The sequence below is a fragment of the Talpa occidentalis genome, unplaced genomic scaffold, assembly GCF_014898055.3.
Source record: "Talpa occidentalis isolate TD23 unplaced genomic scaffold, MPIMG_talOcc4v2.1 talOcc4.8, whole genome shotgun sequence".
In the NCBI taxonomy this organism is placed as follows: Eukaryota; Metazoa; Chordata; class Mammalia; order Eulipotyphla; family Talpidae; genus Talpa; species Talpa occidentalis.
This window is the reverse complement of record NW_023605194.1, coordinates 33814190-33834681: the sequence shown is the minus strand read 5'-3', so window position 1 is coordinate 33834681 and position 20492 is coordinate 33814190. Positions and strand designations below refer to the sequence as shown.

The window sequence follows — 20492 nt, the reverse complement described above, 5'->3', positions numbered from 1 at the left end:
TCTGTCTTTGGTGAATTCTCTCACCCTCCTGCGCTTCTGACTGTACCCAGTGCTTGTATAAATAAATAAATCTTTAAAAAAAATAAAATTAAGTAAAACCTTGGTCTTCTGCTTCCTCTGGGGATTCTAGATAGAACATTCTAGATAGAAGACCCATTCCTGGGTAATAGTTAACATTGAGTGCTGGGTACTGTGCTGGTACTTGGCATGGAGTTTCTTACTTAATCCTTATAACCCTAGGATGTGGGGTTTTTTTCAATCCTCATTTTACACATTTGAAAACTTAAGAGAGATAAGGTGACCCACGGTCAGTAAATAGCTAGTAAACTATAGAACTGGGATTTAAACAGTCTGCCTACCTTTAAAAGACTTTATTTGAAAAGTATATTTTGTTGTCTCCATTTTATGTGCTGAGGACTTGAACTTTATTTCTTAGATATTGAAAAGATAATAGCTTTTTTAGAGCAAGGGGATGATACAGTATGTTATGACTTTTAGGGAGATGACTGATGTGGCAATGTGGAAATATATTTGTGTTTCTGTTAGGAAGTGGTTCTGAAATAGGTCCTATGAGAAATGAAGTCTGAGCTGCAAGGTAGAAGGGGAGCTCTTGGGATGTTATGGAAAGGTACAGGATTTACTAACTGACAAGAGAGTAGGAAACTGGATTGTTGATTTGGAAGATACCAAGAGGGGTAATGACAGTTGAATGACACAGAACTGTTTTATTTCTTTCATAGCATTGGCTGTGATGTACATAACATAGTGACACATTTACCTTCCTGTGTCACTGTGTTAAACATATTTTTCTAAGACAGGGACTGAGTAGAAGGCATGAGCTAATACAGGAGGAGGACCTGAAACTGAAATTCGGAGTGGGAAACACCAAAATCAAAGGTTGTGTGGAGGGAAGGGACTGCTAGGAAATAACTGATGTCAGGTAGGAAGGTAGAAACCTCTGTGCTGGCGTGATCGGGATTGTTAAGGAGGATCGGGATTGTTAAGGAGAGGGAAGTTTTAACATCAAATAAGCAGAGCATGCCCCCTCAGGCTACAGATAGGTTTGGCTGGTGTGCCCTAATGATATGCTAATGGCCAGTGGTTTTGTGGAGCTAAGTTGTCTTTATTTTGGTATTTACTCTTCCCTCCACCTCCTCCCTCCTCCTCCCTCTTGCCTCTTATAATGTTTCTTGTCTGCCACAGGTGCTTATGCTAAGGCTTTAGCTGCCAATCACAACGATCCTTTCTTTTAAGTGAATTGACAGATGAGTATATATGTTAAGTGTAATCTTCCAAGTTTTTAGTTCTGAATTGATTGCTTTTTTTATGTCCAGGAAATGCTTTTCTGACTTTACAGACTTCTAAGTGGTTGTTTTGAGATTTGGAGCCAGAAGATTCTTTAAGGCTAGATTCATGAAAGATGAGTTTTTCTACCTGTTTACTTTTCCATGTTGGTTAGTAGATTAGTTTGAATATAGTTGGATCATCTGAAGATTCTTGGTATTAAAAAATTTCCAGACTATCATTCTAAATAGTCTCTGTTCTTTTTGTAATGTCTGTTGTTATCTGAGGGATAAGAATTGCTTCAAATTTCCTTAGTTACTAACTTACTTCATACATACATTATTCAAATCATCACTTAGAAAAGAAAGTTGTACTTGATTTCTTCTATGATTTGCTTGAGAGCACCTCTAACTTTCACTTTTTGCCTTCTTAGTTTTCATCTGTGCGTTTTTTGTACTGTTGAGTCCAGTGGGAAGGGGAAAAGAGAAAAAAACAGGTGTAGTTACTCTTCTCTTCCTTTTTTCCCCGTAGTTGTTACCATCATCCTCTCTCCCATTACTGTTCCCAGCCGCTATCCAATTTGGCATGAGCTCATTTCTATATGTGGGGATGGAAGTTATAAGACAGCCGTTTAGGGGAGGAATGCTGAGTATCTCTGGATTTTGGTCCTTCTGTGATCTCTCCTTTGGTGTTTGATATTGAAATGAATTCAGGTGACATCTGTCAGATACTTTCTGTTTCCTGGAAATGCACCCTTCTTTAAAATGCAAAAAATAAATTCAGGTCCTTTTTTTGGACCCCTCTCTTCCATGCTAAGATATCAAAATCTTTGTTGACTGAATCCCTAGTGAATACATTAGGGACAAGGAAGATAGGCAGACATAGGAAGGCACTTTGAACTGTTGTTGTCATAGTATTAATGATATTTGGTTGCAGCCTGAGTGCTTTGACGAAATTTGAGAGCTTTCTCTGACCATTATGTCTTGGCAGGAGTGTTGGGGTTGGTAGTTATAATATTCTCTGAAGACCATAGCATAGAAAAGCAGGAATTACAACAGCTATTTAAGTATTTAGAATGGATCTGGTGATATTTTGATAGGCTAGTTTATAGGAAATACATCCAGGTGGTATTCCTTTCCACAAAATGGGAAGGTGGGGATAGGCATTTTTTTAATTTAATTTTTCTTAAAATTTTTTCCCCTCAAAGTTTTGTTCATTTTACGATAGTACGGACTTAATAACCCTTATTTATGATTGGTAGCTAGGTTGTAGACTTGATTAGTGTTGTGACTACTCTTGCAGTTGGTGTTTTTTTCCCAGGACATGAAAAGTTCTATGCTGTAAATTCTTTTAACTTAGGCTTTGAGACCAGATCCTAAGCCTGGATTTTCCTGATTTATGAATCCAACTGCTCAAGAAACACCCCTTTAGTATTGTTAATAATAGTAAGTTGAAGAAAACAACTTTCTGCCCTTGCAGAAATAATGTTCTAATGACAAGATACAGAAGGTAAGCAAGTATATTATTTCTGTGTGTGTGTGTGTGTGTGTGTGTGTGTGTGTGCATAATATATCAGCTATTACAGTGATGTGGGTGGAAAAAACCAATCTAGAATAAGGTGGGAAGAGTATGTGAGGGAAAGATGGATATTTTATATAAGGTGGTTAGTGACTGCGACTGATGAGTGGTTTTGAGCTGAGTTCTAGGAGATTGTGAGCTAATCTGCGCAGATATTAAGGAGGGGGTTTGAGGAAGATGGAACAAGAGTACAAATGTCTTGTGACTAAAGCATGGTTGTCATGTTTCAGGAGCTGCAAGTAGATTGGTTAAGGCATTGAAGCGAATGATTTTAGAAGGTGAGGTCAGAGAAGGGTGCAGGCAGGGGTGGGGGTGGTAGGTGTGTGGGTGATAAATCACTGTGAAGGTGGGAAACCACTGAAGGATTTTCACTTGCTTTAAGTAGATCTCTTAACTACTGTGTAGAAAATGTCAAAGGTGGGGCATAATGAGATCATTTAGAAGCTGTAGCTATAACCATGATAGTGATTTTAGACTGGGACTGGGAGATGTGCTCTCATATATACGTTTTGAAGGTAGAGTCAATAGAATTTGTTGGTGGATTGGATATTGGCTGTGGGTTTTGATCAGAGCAAATGCATGGCCCTTTGCTGAGATGGGGTAAGGCTGCAGGAGAAGTAATTTTTAGGGGGAAATGAGTTCAATTTTGGAAATACTGTATTAGCAGTCAAGTGTATATTTATAGACTCATAACTGCCAACATGTCTAGGTAATATGTACATGTCTAGACGTGTAGCTGCAGACATGAGTCTGTAGTTCAGGACAGTCATTGGCTTAGAGATAGTCTTTAATTCATTGAAAACGGTTTAAAATAATCTAGGGAGTAAGTGTGTCTGGAGAAGTCCAAAGACTTTGCCTTGGGACCCTATAATGTTTATGTTTATATTGAAAGAGAGAGGGGGAGGGGGAGGGAGAGCGAGAGAGAGCAGGAAACAAGCCAGTAATAAGAAAAAGGAGATTAAGAAGCACCCCTAGAAAGTAGGAGGAGAGTACTAGTAAGTGGTGTCACAGAAGCCAAGCTGGATATTTTAAGGAGGGAGGGAGTGATCATCTATGTCAGATGTTGCTGGATCAAGGACTAAGATCTTAAGATTTAGCAATATGAAAATAATTGGTGACATTAACATGTTGTTTCTAGTGGAGTGGTAGATAAGAAAACTTGAGTGGGTTTAAGAGAAAATTGTAGGAGAGGAATTGGAGACGACCAAGTATTTCAAGTAGTTTGCTATAATTGCTGTATTCTGAAACTGAGAAATAAGGTGCTAGTTGGAGGAGATATGGGCTTGAGGAATTTTAATTTTTTAAAAAGATATGTGCTTTTCTAGTTTATTTGTGTAAATAAAAAGTATATATAGTTGATAGAATGAGGACAATAAATTGAGAGAAACGACTGTTACCGTCATTTCTTTGAAACACTAAATGAAATTAATTTTATTCTAACCTGGGAACCCAGACTTTCTCATTATCATATATGTCTTTATGTATTGAACTATTTCTTTCAAACAAAAACAGTGGTTAGTGGGGAGAGGAATTGAAGAACATCCTTTCTACTCCCAGTTTGTTAATTTTCATCAGTTCAAAATTACAGTTTTTAGGGCCTCCCTGGTGGCGCAGTGGGTTGAGCACAGCACTGTGAAGCTGTCTGCAGCTTCTGCAGCATGGGTTCGATTCCCTGCCAGCCAGGGAGATTCCCACATGGTGCGGCAGACCTCTCCTGTCGCACACGCTGCTCCCCTCAGCAGTGCCTTAGGTCCATCTGCCTGTCCTGCTCCCTGTTCTGTCTCTGGTGAATCCTCTCACCCTCCCACGCCGCTGGCCTGTACCCCGGATATTGTATAAATAAAAAATAAATCTTTAAAAAAAAATTGTAGTTTTTACATGTTGGCAATAAAATACCTTATGAATTATTAGGAGATGGATTAAATGGTCTATTTTTTTTGCTGTCCCCATATCCCTATAAATATAATTTCTCACTCAACAATTTTGCACAATAATTGGCCTGTGATAGGTTCTAAATTTTGATTTGGTAATCTCTATGCAACATGGTAGTTTTATTATGAAGTAACTTTTTACAAAAGTATACAATTTTTTAAACGAAAAACTCTGAAGTGCAAAGAACTTTTTTTAAGAGGAAAATTAGATGGCCACTCTTTTTATCCCTTTCCCTTTTGCTAATGTACCTAACCACACTTTTACTGTAATTGCTTCTGATTATTGAGTTGCTATCTGAGATGAGTTCAGAAACTTGAGTTGAAAAGCCTGTATTACAGTTACAGCACTTTGTGTCTTTCTGTGGTTCACTTATGTTTGAGTAGTTGTCAATATTTAGTGCATTATTGCAATCACTTCACTTCTTAATCTCCTTCATTGGTCTTCTTCCAGATTATCTTCCCTTAGCCACTGATCCATGCTACTGACATTTGGATTTCTGAAATACAGATTGAATCAGATCTCATTATTGCTTTAAAATCTATGACTCCTTGTTGTCTACAGAAGACAGTTCACCCTTTTTATTTTTGCCGCTTGCCCACCTCCTGCCTGTACATGCACTCGGCTTTAGGGATTCTGGAGCGCTCCCTTGGGGACTCTAAAGCACATCTGATATTTCTCACCTTAGGACTGCAGGATAAAGGGTCAAATTCCTTTTTAATATATAGGAAGTCCTCCATGAATTGTGGCCCTATTCCATGCTGATGTTAAATTCTTTTATATCTCTATTTTTGCATACACTATTTCTTTTGTCCTAGAATACCATTCAACTTTTTACTTATCTAAAGTCAATATAGGTGTTTTTTTTCCCCAGTAAATATCCTAGGCATATTTTAATTATTTCTCCTCTGCCTACCATATCCCCCATCATAGTCTCTGTTACCCTGTGTTGTGGTAACATTTTGCAGCAATTTTGTTGTAATATTAGCAGTTTTTACTCTGTTTTCATGTCTTGTTTCTCTTGTTCTAACAAGCTTATAGTCACTCAATAAATTTTTGTGGAATGAATGATTAAGAAAGCAAATAATTCAATATTTGCCCAGTTTGACCCATTTAGTTGGGCTTTTGCTTCATTTAGTTTGTACAGGATATACAAACAAACATTCAGATACCATTCTTAAAGACAGATTCATACTCTAAAGTATCTTAGGAAATTAATATTTTATTAAATATAGGTACCTTAAAGATACTGGGGGTTTAGTTCCTGACCACTGATAGAATGACTGTCGCAATAAAGCCAGTCACATGAATTTTTTTGTTTCCCAGTTCATATAAGTTATATTTTACTATGTTATTTATGTAATAGCATTATGTCTTCATAAAAAGCCTCCTAATGTGTATGTTTTAATTAAATATGACACAGACACGAAGTGAGTGCATGTTGTTGGGAAAATGACACCTATGGACTTGCTTGACACAGGGTTGCTGCAAACCTTCAATTTGTAACAACAAAGCTCAATAAAACAAGACATGCCTGTATTTGTTTTTATGCACAAATAACGTGATTTTTCGATGATTTCATTATGTATCTCAAATCTCTTTTTGTCTGAATATCTGAAGTGTCAAGAATATGAGCATGATCATGGTTTTGTTTTCTGTTTGCTATTTCTACCTATACACTGTCCTTAAACACCCTCCACCCTAAACATATCCTTAAACTCATTCCCTAAACTTCATTCTGACTTCTCCATGTATGTCATCATGTTATACATACGGAGAATTCTCTGAGCTGTTTTTAAGTCTTACTAATATATCGTGCCATTACTGAATTCTGTTAATAATTCAGCAGTCATTTTTGGCCACTTCCTGGTTTCTTGCCTTGTTGATACTAATGATGAGAGATTAGAGAGGGCCCCACCCACTAATTATTATGACAGAATGTGATGAGTATAGTAATATAGTAATAGTGGAATCTAGGGCACCTATGAGTAGAGAATATCTCTCCTTCATGTTTCCCATAAATCTTACTCTGGCTATGGTCATCCTCTTTCAGACTTTCATTACTATGTTTAGGTAATTTTAAATCTGCTTAATAGCTTGTCCTGTCTTAACTCTTATCATTCAAGCTTGTCAACATACTAATTATCTTAAAAAGAAAAAAAAGTTATCTTTCTTCTTCCTACTTACAAAAGTCAAAATGGAATAAAATCTGGAATGCAAAGCCTTTTGCTTAGACTTGTCGTCTGTTACACAAACCTACCATTCCAGCAAAACTATTCTATATGTTATTCCAAACACTTTTGTGGGTTTTTTTTTTGCCTCTTTTGTTTGAATCAGAATCCCTCTCAATAGTGTTTTTCTCTTAATGCTTCTAGTAACTGAAATTCTATCTATTCTTGGACATAGTTCCTAAATCCAGTGAGAATCTTTTAGGTGATCGTGCTCATATTCTTGACACTCTCTTCTTCCTTTACCTTCCACAACAGCACTTTCTCCTGTTTTTCTTTCATACTTACTCTTTTTCAACTGTTTGTATTGTAGCCTACCCCTTAGTGTTTGTTTACCATGATTTAATCTTGACTTTTCCCTTCCTTCATTCTATTATGTTTCATTGAATACATTTTTCTCCCTCATATCTCATTTCTGTCTTCAATTCTTTAGCCCAGTTTCTCTCTTGAGCTGCCCAGTTTTTACATTTGCTACTTAAAGTGATTACCTGAATATCTGACAGAAAACCTGAAATTTAAAAACATCAAAAATGAAGTACACATTGTTCTTGGGACCCATGTACTCACCTTGTTTTCCTGTCTTGGTTAATGACGTTGCCAGCCACTCAGGTGCCCAAGTTATAAACCTGGGAATCACCTTGACTTCTGTTCTCCTATCTCTCATTCCCTCTTTTTATTTCCTAAACTAGGCAGTTATATCTGACTGGAGTAGATTGTTCTAAAAGTCCCTTTAGATGTAACTCATGTGAAAAATAAATTTTATTTATTTATGTACATTTTACATCATTGTTCATTTTTGCTTTTTCTTTTATTCCCCTCAAGTGTAGTCCCCATAGAATTTCCTCCACCAGTTCACCCCTGTAACCATCACTACAGTCCCCTGTGCTCCTCCCTCCCTCCTTTCCATTCCTCTCACTCCTCCTCCCCTGCAGGATGTTTCTGGTTTATGATTATCTGTTTTTGTTTTGTTGTGTTGAAAAATAAATTTTTAAAAATGAACAAAACAAAAACAGACTTTTTAGACTATAAGAATGAAATGGTAATAACCAGAGTGGAAGGATGAATGGAGAGTGGGTAAATTGGTGAAAGGGGTCGATTGTATTATGGAGGATGAAAACTAGACTTTGGATGGTGAGCTTAATATAGTAAATGAAGATGTTGAATTATAATGTTATACACCTGAAGCCTTTATAATGTTAATAAATCAACATTACTTTGATTAAAAAAAAGTAAGTCAGGCTTCCCTGGTGGCGCAGACGGTTGAGCGCTGTTCTGTGAAGCTGTCTGCAGCCTCTGCAGTGCCGGTTCAATCCCCGCCAGGCCAGCAAGGGTCCCACATGGTGAGCAGACCTCACCTATTGCACCCGCTGCTCCCCTCAGCAGTGTATTTCTTCAGTCTGCCTGTTCTGTTCCCAGCTCTGTCTCTGGTGAATCCTCTCACCCTCCTGCGCAGCTGACCTGTACCCTGGTTCTTGTATAAATAAATAAATCTTTAAAAAAAAAAAGTTACTCTTCTGCCTGGTACTGGGCATTCTATAAGAAATGGATGTTACTTGTGCCCAGTAGGAATAACAAAGGCAAAATAGTTTGGGTCTACTATCCCACAGTGAACCATAAGCTTGTGTAATTCATTAAAGATTGATTATTTCCTAAGTATCTTTAGTAGATGATCTTGTTATTAAATAATTTGTGCTTATTATAAGCAGTTTGCTTAAGAATTAAGATAATGGGGCCTTCCAGGTGATGCAGCGGGTTGGGCGCTGTGCTGTGAAGCTGTCTGCAGGCTCTGCAGCGCCTGTTCGATTCCTGGCCAGCCAGGGAGAAACCCACAGGGCGCGGCAGACCTCTCCTGCCTTGCCAGCTGCTCCCCTCAGCAGTGTCTTCTGTCCATCTGCCTGTTCTGCTCCCCCTCCTTTTCTGGTGAATTCTCTCACCGGCCCGTGCCTCTGGCTCTACCCCAGTTCTTGTATAAATAAATAAATCTTAAAAAAAAATAATTAAAATAATGATTTATAATGATTAGTGGGACAATGAAAAAAAATACATGGAAAGAAGTCTGGTTGGGATAAGTGCCAGAAATGATCTTACTCTATATGAACTAGAAACGAGTTTAAAAGTTTGAAAGTAACACTTGGTGCTTAGTTTTCAAAACTCAGCTATCGAGTAGTTAACTGCAGAAAAATTTTGAGGCTTAAAATAGACAAAAAAGAGCTTTCGATTGGAGAGTTTTAAGCTAATATATCTGAGTAATATTTTGAAGAGACACTGTTTAACAGCTAAGGCTTGGGAGAGACTCCTGATGTTTTTGTTGCATGTTCCTGGAAGAGAGTGGCCTAATGGCCTAAAGTGCTGATGCTGCAGGTGTGGTAACATAATCACTGAACCTCGACATCAGTTAGTATGTTTGACAACAAGTCATTTAGTATTGAACAGTATTTCCTGAGCCCAGATACAGTTATAGACGAACTCTGTAGTTTCTTGAATTTTCTCTTGGTATGCTAGATTTTGGGTAGACTTTTTCTTGTTTGTAACATTTTAAAATATTCAAATTTGCCAAAGAAAGTACTTAAAAACTGAAGAACCTCTATGTTATGATTTTGCACATATTTCAATATTATTGAACTCTGTTTTCTGAATATTTTGCAGAAGTATTAAGTGTCTTTTTCATTAGCTTTTGCTGTGCTATATTACTGATCTTTACTAACTTTCTGCTAAATTTTAGATTTCTGGGGCTGACGCTAGATTCTCACTAGGGAGTTACCTTCAAAATTCTATTTCAGTATTCTGTAATTTTCAGTTGAGAATGGGGCATGCATCATTTTGGCTTAGTATATTGTTCCGCTTAGGGGCGCCCTTGAAGAGGAGGTGGAAAAAGGTTTCAGAGAGAAGGTCCCAAGATGGACCAAGGTGGATGAGTGCATTTGGATAGATTATGTGATTTCTCCAATTTTCAATTTTCTTAAAACTGCAAATTAAGAATAATAAAATTATCTACTTTGTAGGATTGTTGTGCCATTTAAATGTTGTAATGCGGGTACTCTGCAAATAAGTGCTCAATATATACCAGCTGCTGTTGTTAGTACTGTTCTAAGACATTTGTACTTTTGAGGAGGCACTAAAGGATTAAAAATTGAGTGACAGGATCAGATTTACAATTTTGTTTATTTTTTTAAAGAATTATTTTTATTTATACAAGAACAGGGTATAGGCCAGATATGTGGGAGGGTGAGAGGGTTCACCAGAGACAGAGCAGGAAACAGAACAGGCAGACTGACGAAATACACTGCTGAGGGGAGCAGTGGGCGAGACAGGAGAGGTCTGCCGCTCCATGTGGGATTCTCGCCAGCCGGCTGGAATCAAACTCATGCTGCAGAGGCTGTGGACAGCTTCACAGTGCAGCGCTCAACCTCCTGCGCCACCAGGGATGACTGGAAAAAGTATAAAGGATGGATTGAGGTGAAGAAACTGAAGATAGGAAAGTAAGGAAGTTTATTCTAGAATACTAAATACTGGCTAGAAATTGTAAGATTCTAGGTGAAGACATGAGGTGGTGTTGGTGAAGACAGGGTGGATATGAGAATTATTATAAATTGACAGATTCATTGTATTCCATGAGTAGGGAGGATTTAAAGGGAGCTAGAATAGATGGCAGTGTTGTAGACAGAGTACTCAGTGGGAAATTTGCCTCTTTATAATAGAAGAGGGCTGAAGGGGGTGATTAGAGTCACGTGCTCACCACTGCTAAAGACCTGTTGCTGAGCTGGGCTGCCTACCTTTCCCCAGGTGGGGCGGGGCATTCCCCCAACTCCAGAGCAGTGATTTTGAGCAGCACAAAGACTCTGTCCAGTATCAGAAAACTGTTGAGTATGTTAAAGTTGACACAAACCATCTAAGCATTACTAGGCATGAAACAGGGAAGAGCTAGTTCCTCAGGTCTGTACTGACAAACTGACAATGAGGCTTTATATTTGGATTTGAACCTCTGAGTTCTGGCTATTCTAAGTGCTAAAAGAGACTCAGACTCCATCAAGTGGGGCTTACCTTAGTTTTATTAATATTACAAGCTCAGAAGTATCCTTTAAGCATTTGGTATTTTGAGGTGTTGTTAGCATGTCATCATTTTGGGTAAAGATGCATTTCTCTCTTATGTTTTGTTTTTGGAGTATTTTGCATGTATTCTTATTTAATTCTGTTCTCTTTGGCAAGTTTAATTGTAGCATTTGAAAAACTGATTTTCACAGTAAAGTTTAATTTTTAATATTTTTTGTTTTTAAAACAAAAAGATTAGTTTTTAATTTGCTTATTAAGTCAACTATTCTTACCTTACATAATTTTACTTAAATATTTCTTGATAACTGAGAACAAAGTTCTGTCTAGAATATTATGACGTGTGTTTTCTTATCACTGAGGTGTTCCTTGCATTGTACTGACCAGTTGCTTCTGTAGGCTACATATTAATGTACTTTGATTTTTAGATATGGTTCACACTCTGCTCTCAACCTAAGATGATACCCTTTCACTTTTTATCAATCATATCTTATAAAATTGCACTTATTTCTGTTATTTGAGTAAAGAAGATTTTGGCATTGTGCTTATTAATATTATCGACATTCCCATTTCTTTATCAGCAACCCCGAGATATTATGTCCCCTTTGGTATGGAATTAGAGTGAAATTCTTTCTGTAATGCCATGCCCAATGGAAAAAAAAAAAAAAAAAAAAAAAAAAAGAACTGTTTGGTAAAACTCCAATCACAACATTTTATTTTTTAATTGACACTTATTTTTTCACTCAATAGCTTTAATAAACTTTTCTATGTATTATGATAATCTTTAGGGATTAAAAAAATCTCAAATACATTGTTTTTAAAGAAACTCTCAGTTTAGAGAGGAAAGTAGAACACATGTAGATATGGTTTTAAAAATAAAACAGTGTAATTGCAGTACCCAGAGAGGTATGGCAACATGTGGGGGGAGCACCTCATCCAGGCAGATGTCCCATAAATTTGCTAATTCTATGGTGAGATTTACTGCTCTATATTACAGGAGAAGGTAATGTCTAACACTGAAGCGCTGTTGTCTAGCAGCCTGATATGATCAGTGTGTAAGAAACAGTGCATCCCAGGGAGCAGAGGGTAGTCATTCTGTTTCGTGGGAGACTACATTGCAAGAAACCTGTTGTTGCTGTCCTTACCTCTTGTCATGCCCCCTCTTATTCGAGCTGTTATGTGAGCATCTTATTTCCCTGATGGGGACACTGCTCTGGGTAATGGAAGAAACAAGACTGGTGGGATGGGTTTGGGAGAGAAATACTTAAGAGATGGGTTAAAAAGAGTTGCAGTTATTTAGCGTGATTAAAAGAAGGCTAGAACCTACTTAAATTTTTGTTTTAATTTGGAAATAATTGTATACTCAGAAAAGTTGCAGGGGTAAGAATAGTACAAAGATCAACTGATGTTTAGAAAAAACAAATGGCTTATGAGCGGGGTTTCTGATTTACTGTTCTTTCAAGTACTTTGCTGTAAGTGGTTGGTGATTGACATCTGAAAGAATTTCTGGGTACATGGTATATCAGAAAAATTGATCCTATGGTTATCAAACTCTGACTATGGCAAATAAGTTCTCTTGACTCATTTTTCTAGGTGATTTATAATTTCCCAATTCTGCAATTCTGTTTTATCATAATACACTATTTTCAGAGTGGCATTTTTAAGGATGTAGAGAGCCAGTAGCACTTTTATTATATCTGATTTTCACTTTAAGATATTTTTATTGGTAAGAGGCTATTTTTATGTGATTTATTTTGTTAAGGTTTATTTCTCTTCTGCTGATGCATTTTGTAATTCACAAATAAAATGAAAGGAAACAAGAGACTTTTTTTCCTCTAAAATAACTGGACAAGAGGGCCTCCCTGGTGGCGCAGTGGTTGAGTGCTGGCTTGCGAAGCTGCCCGCCGCCTCTGCAGCACCGGTTCGATCCCCGGCTGCTCCCCGGCCACCGGAGGAGGGTCCTGCATGGCGCGCAGATCTCTCCAGCCGGCCGCTGCTCCCCTCAGCAGTGTACTTCGGTCCTTCTGCCTGCTCTGCTCCCCGCTCTGGCTCTGGTGAATTCTCTCACCCTCCCGCGCTTCTGACTGTACCCAGTGCATGTATAAACAAAACAAACAAACAAACAAATAAATAAATAAAACATGCCGCTATTTAAAAAAAAAAATAACTGGACAAGAATTTGAAAATATAGGAGGGAAGGATAAATACAGTGTTATTATGTTTATGTATAACACTGTGCTGCCCATCATGGTAGCTAGTACCATGTAGGTATTTAAATAAGTTAAATATAATTCATTTCTTTAGTTATCCTAGCCAAATTTAAGTTACATAATGGTATATATGACTAGTGGGATAGCTACATGTGGCATGTGGACAGTGTCAGGGCAGATACAGTATATTTCCATTATTATAGAAGTTCTGTGAACAGTGCTGGATTAGTGATTACTTGGGATGGGTTTACTTATGACAGGGAAGACAGACAAAATGGTGACCTTTGTGTGTGCATTGCTTTGAGGTTAAAGAGGCCTAATCTTAAAAGTGGAATGAGTGAAAGAGGGGCGTGAATAGCGTCCCAAGGCATACAGTTAGTTGCACTGGCCATCAGGTGGCAGTGTGTACTCAGTCAGTTGTTAGAGATGGGGGCGGGGGGAGGCAGGGGGATCCAGTTGCAAAGTTTCTGTATGTGCAAAAATTGATTGATAGGGTCTTTACATTTCAAGGAATACCGATGCAGAAAAAAATTACTTAATCATTACATGAAAATGTTTAATTTGTGGTTATTTTAAATCTTAAAATGTTCAGAACATGGTATATGCTGTGTACGCATATAACTGAAACTAAAGTGTTTTAAAACTACCACCATGTATATCTTCTGTTCTATTCTTATTTTATACAGAGCAAGGACAGACAGTTATTCATTATTAAGTAGGAAAAGACTGCTTTAGAATTTTACTCTGTATCTAATTTTCAAAATATGCAGTGGGTCTCTGAAATGTTGCAATTAATTTTAAAAATCAAACTGATATAATGTAACTGAAGTTGTAACTATCTTAGGTTCCATATTGGTTTTCCTTATATGAGACACTTAAAAAGCAAAACTGTTTACATAAAATAATTACATCTTATTGAACTGTCTCAGGTTTTCAAAATGATTGCAGGCAAGTTTTTACTCCATGTCTTAAGTCTGTTGAATGCGACATACTTTAATGTCTTGGATATTACAAATAAGGCCATTACCATTTACTCTTCATGAAGAGACTGAGTCTTACCAATGTTTAACAATCTTCAGTCTACCTCAATCTTTTATTGAATTTGGATAAAATCTCTTTGAGGTATTTTCAAACTTCTGTCCTCCTTTTCTGGTGTTTTCCCTCATGGTGATCTTTTCCAGTATTCTGCGTGTAATCCGGTAAGATAGGACATCATTTATGTGTATGCACTGATGTGTGTTGTGTGTTACATAGTGTTGGAGGCTGAGAATCTTAAAAATGAGTTGCTTTATTTATAAGATTTATTTATTTATGCATACAAGAACTGGGGTGTAAGCCAGAGGTGCTGGGGGTGGGGTGGGGGTGAGAGGATTCACCAGAGACAGACTGGGGAGCAGAACAGGCAGATCCACTGAAAAGCACTGCTGAGGGGAATAGCAGGCGAGGCAGGAGAGGTCTGCTGCTGCATGTGGGTTGCTCCCTGCCTGGGGATGGAACTCCTGCTGTAATGGCTGGTGATTGGTTGATAGCACTGTCTTTAACCCCTGCACCACCAGGGAGGCCCTTAAACATGAGTCTTAATAAAGCTATTGAGTGTATATTATAGATATTTTCGCTGTACTTATGTCTTTTGAAATTATTTGTATTTCCCAAGTTCTCCATGCTCTTGCTGATTGAGTTTGCTCATAATATTTAGTAAGACCCGGTCCCTACTTTCTCTAGCTCCATTCAGCTGCAAGCATAATCTCATACCCTTCAGGTTCAGCCAATTAGTATGACTACTATAGGTCTAGAGCCCTGTGCTCTGTGCCTTTCAGGCTACCACCTTCTTCTCTGTTCAATTCTAAGTCAGAACAGCTGTCTAACATGAAATCTGTCTAGCATCCAGATTTCATGATGGGATTGAAAACTTATCTTGATGATATTTCCTGTGGAATCTTGCTCCAGCTATTGTTCCCACCATTTTCTTTGTTTTTGCCCTCTTTGACCTCTTTTCCTGCATCTTCAAAACAGGAGGAGGGCACAAATTCAGGGGAAAACCCCAAAGCTATTGCCTTTATATCCTCTCAAATTATCTTTTTCTTTCTTGTCTTTGAAAGAATTAATTTTCCTACTTTATTCCTTTGAACCATGTTCACTACCCTTCTTTAATAAGGTTCTTGAATGTGCTGTGTTGGTTCTGTGCTTTTGTTTGTGCTCTTAGGTTGTATTGCTTCTTACATTCAGTGTTACTACTATTCATTACTTAACATTTGAAGCCCAGCATCTCAATGATAATGAGACCATTGCTCTTTTGGTACCAGATGGTAAGCTTCTCCTTGCTTATATCTACCTTGTTTATTTTTTCAGGATATTGTCTCATAGTTGTGTAATACAAAAGTATTCTAATAACCTAAGGTGGAGTTATGAATAGATTAGGTTCCCTTGCATTGGAAGAAGTTGAATTGTTTTGGGCTTGGGCTCAATAATTCAGTGGTGTTCTTGCTATATATCATGATCAAGCATTGCTACTAACCTTAATTACTTTGTTATTGCCGTGTATAGAAGATTATCATTATGCTAGGGAGATTAAATAACTAATTTGAGGATTTCTACTTTAAAAAAATTTTTTTTTTTTTTAAAAAAACTAAATTATGAGTGTCCTAGTTGCTATTAAAAGTCATGGAGTAATTATCTTAAATATTTAATAATTAAATCACACAAGGAGTCAGCATTTAGAGCACACAGTGAGACTGGGACAGATGGTATCATGTTCCATTTCTTTTCTGATTTATTTTTTAAGTGATATTGTATGCCGGAAGTTATAAGTTACTTCCTGAGAAAATGATAGACTTAGGGGCCATGGATATGGGTGGGAATGAGAGTGCAAATTAAAACAATGAAGTAAGAAGGAAACCATTAGAGAAGAGATTGGTTTTAGTATTAGATTTAGTAACCCAGTATACTTTCTGGAAAGTGGGGGAGGGATCAATGTCATGAATTTGGGTACCTGTTTTACCTAGGTAAATGGGAAAATATAAACAGGAGGTTATAAGCCACTTCTATAGAATGTCAAACACTAGTTGAAATACACTGCCAGTTTTGTGTTCAACTGTATTGTGCTTTATTTATGTAAATGTTGTTGAAGTGAATTTGAGGTAAGACTAACAAAATTTTTACCAAGACATGTGCTTTTCATTTCATGCTTTCATTTCATGCTGCATTTATGTTTTACTGTATGTGCTGTGCTCTGTTGACTGTGGGGAGGAAACAGATGAGTAAAAGGCACAGTGAAACTATGGGTGTGGTACCCATTGACCTTGTTTGAAAAATCTTCAGTTGATTCTAATGCTCACGAACATTGGTGTTTGTTCTGTTCTAACCCTTTTTGTTGCAGTTAGTTCATTTGACCCTCCCATCACATAAATGGATAACTGAACATTATTCTTGTTTGCATTCCTTTTCCCCTGATGCACTGGATCTTTCCCAGAGCTCTGGGGGTGAGCAATTTTGATGCCTCTTCCTCAGCAGTTTTTAAGGCATTTCTTCATAGAAAGATGAAAGAAAGCCAGTGAAGCTTTGTGCTTGCTCCATTATAGTTTCAGATCACCTCCTGCATGCCTGTGCTATGCAGGTGGGGCTCTCTCATATCTTTCTTGAATGCTAGACTGAGGCCCATGAAGAAAAACTTTCAATTGCAAACTGGCATGTTATTCCACGTTTGGCTTTTTAGCATCTGAAAATATTAGCTTATTACTCTTCGATATGGTGGTTATGTCTTTCTTTTATGCTCTGCCAAAAGTGAAACTATTAAAGTGTCTTGTCTCTCCTTGGAGGGTCTTGGCCCTCTTTGGAATTTGATTTATGTGGTTACCTTATGACATCAGAGCTCTGATGAGCTCAAGAAAAGTTTATATTTTGAAGATTATTTAGCTCTTCCAAGTTGTTAGTGAAGGGGAACAGAATAAGATACTCCAAAATATGCCTTTTTATTGTAAGAATTATATTGAGCTAATTATTAAGAAACTACAGACACAAGAGAATCTCTGAAGACCAAGTAAAAGCTACCCTTTTATAAGAGAAATTTGCCTGTTTAAGGGTATCTCCTCTGTACTACTAAGAAGAAGAGGATGACCAAATCTCTAGAAATTCTTTCAAGATAGAGGACCCAACTTAAATCTACATAACAACCTATAAATACCCCGTTGATTATACTTTTCCTGATAACCTCCCATAACTTTTACTAGCCCACATTTTTTTTTTTGTCTTTGGCTAGAGATGACATTTAAGGTAGTGGCTTGTATCATTTTGGAGAGTTATTCCAAAATACTTAATTGCTATGCCAATATGCTAATTTTTTAAAAAGGCCTGGTCATTATTCAAGCAGTTTGGCATCTATCATGTTTACCTAGCCCTAAATACCTTGGTATCATTCACATGCCCCTCACAGTTACTTGAGTTTTACTAAAACTATATGGTAAAATTTGGAGGGAAGTTTTTGTGGTTTGGCCAGGAGATCAGCTTGAACTATTTTATCTGCTAGTATTCTCCTGGTCTTTTAAATTAAAATTTTAGGAAGTAATAATCTTTGACTATACAGTAAATGCCATTATTTAAATATTCCTAAACCACGAATTCATTTTGAGCCTAACTTATTTTTTTTTAGATTTATTTATTTATGCATACAAGAACAGGGGTATAGACCAGAGGTATGGAGGGTGAGAGGATTCACCAGAGACAGAGTGGGAAGCAGAACAGGCAGATTGACTGAAATACACTGCTGAGGGGAGCAGTGGGTGAGACAGGAGAAGTTTGCTGCACCATCTGGTTCAGCTCTCTGGCTGGGGAACCAACTCGTACTGCAGTGGCTGCCGATAGCTTCATAGTGCTGAGACTTAACCTCTGTGCCACCATCAGGCCCCTGGCTGATATTTCTGGATGATATGGGCTTAGCACCAACAAGTCCATCTTGGTTATTCCTTCTCTCTTATATTAGTCACAAAAAGCTCATAAGACCAAGTCATTTATTTTTCTTGTTAGATGACATGAGTTATTTCTGATTAATAAACACAGGTGGAATAAAAGTATTACACCCAGTGTTATAACTCTAAAGATTTACATGTTTGAAATGAAACCATAAAATTTTAAAGCAAGTTAACTAAAACTTATCCTAGATCTTATTTCTTGAAAAGTTTTTGAGTTAGTTTCTATTATATTCTTGAGCTTAGATATAACTTACAATGTTTTATAAGCCAGTCCTATACTAACTGATTATAATATTAATATCTGGAGGTAAAAGAGTGAAAACAAGGGGGGGATGAGACATGCCTGTAGACACAGAGATCTCTTAGTCTTCATTCATACTTCAGCCAGTATACTGATTTTAAAGGAATTGCAATTAAAATGTCAATATATTTTTTAATTTAAAATTAATTTTTAAAATTTTCTTACATCAGTGTTCATTTTTGTACAGTATTTGATTTCTCCCCTCAGGCGTAGTCCCCATAATTCTCCCACCACCACAGCACCATTGAACCATCACCATAGCCCCTTGTCAATATTTGTGAAGATAGAAGAATTTTCATTGATTCAATTTGTAAGGAGTCCTTTTTTTTTTTACTTCTTCAGATAAGAAACTAATCCTTAAATTTGCATTTAAAAGAATGCCTCTTTGGCCCTAAACCAGTACAGAAAATTTGCATCACAGGATGCAGGATTTTTTCTCCTTTAAAAAAAATGCAAAGCAGAGGTTTGGAATGGGTCTACTTTGAGTTGTTTGGAGAAACCTCTCTCCAAGCCCCTCTTGTAAAGACCCCATTTATAAAACAAGGATGGCCTAATTCGACAAAGAATGAGAAGTTATGGTTTCCAATTCTACAATTGTAGCCAGGTAAACAAAGTTAACAAAGAAACACAAAACCTGACCTGACCTGACCCAAGAGCCAGTCTCTTTCTTGGTGGGCATGGATTTCTTAATTGATTTGTGCTTAATAGACAAACAAAAGAGATAAATGAGTTTAAGTGACCGAGGAATTAGAATCTCCTTTTTCTCTCATACACCAGAGAACAAATCTGTATAAACCTTTAATTTGTTTACAGAGATCAGTAAATGACAGCCTGTAAAACAGATTTTCAGTAGTTTTATCACCATTGGGGAATAACTTATTGGCCATAGATAAGCTAAAAAACAAACAAAAAAAAAATTAGAAGAGGAAGATTATTATAGGAAGACAGAGTTAGTAAAGTACTGTCACTGTTCACATTTTGTTACAGGCAGGGAGAGGGGCAGCCCAGACCCCGCAAACCTGCCTGCCCTAAATAGGTTCTGCCATCTGCCGCATTAACACAAAACATATGAGACTTTAATGGGAAGTAACTTTAATACAATTAGGAAACAATACAGGAAAGGCAAGGAATGTAGTTTCCAAATCAAGCACCCAAAGTTACCCGTCCCGTCGTGGGTAAAAGTCCACCCAAGCAGGATTGACCCAGAACAAGGCCCCAAAGCCTGCCCCAAGTCTAAAGCATCTTCCATTGGGGACCCACAGAAAAGGATAAGACGCAACCAGAAAAGTCTGGAAGGAAAAGAGCAAAATCAAGACAAAAACCGTCGTTGTCACCTCCCCACGGGTCTCTCACCTACATCTGTGTCATCCAGTCCACAACCAAAAGGCAGATGTAGTTTCTTCACGTGTCTCTCTGCTCCATGTGCCTCCTCCAGGGTTCCTTCTGGCTCTTCATCCTGCTTCCTTCCTTCCTCAGTCTCCTCTGCAGCTTCTTCTCTCCCTGCTCAGCTCCACCCTCCTTTGGGTGGGGCAGGAAACCTGGAACCTTCCCCTTTCCTGGGGACCACCTTGTTACAGTTTCACTTCTGGGAATCAGGAAAAGACATGTCTTTGGCTTGAGCTGCTTATGTGATATACCAGTCTGGCAAAGGAATTACCCATCTCCCTTAGGAGGATGCATTGGGTTTCTTGGTAGAATCACCAAAGCTGTTAAATGATAAATTTTAGAAAGGAATAAAATGACTACTCATTCAGTTATAAAATGAACACATGTTAAAGATCTTATTAATCTCATTATTAATAGGGAGTCAGAGAAGTAGCTGATCCACAGGAGAATGCAAATAACAGGTACTTTTATGGAAAAGGAATGTTGAAATGATCTTATTTTTATGAAGGTGTAATTGATGTATACCATTATATTAGTTCTAAATGTACAACATAATGAGGTAGCA

The 20492-nt window shown here is 37.5% G+C and overlaps 1 protein-coding gene across 10 annotated transcripts in view; it reads left to right on the top strand.

Annotated features, from left to right (window-relative positions):
- The window catches only part of CCSER2 (coiled-coil serine rich protein 2), a 123143-nt gene that overhangs the window by 23937 nt on the left and 78714 nt on the right, over positions 1 to 20492 (top strand). Inside the window, exon 1 of one of the 10 annotated variants that reach the window (XM_054690596.1) lies at positions 2775 to 2793. The exons of the other annotated variants lie outside the window; for them this stretch is intronic. The gene's annotated coding sequence lies outside the window, so the exon portion shown is untranslated. Of the gene's footprint in view, positions 1 to 2774; positions 2794 to 20492 lie in introns of those variants that run through there. 10 annotated transcript variants of the gene reach the window in all.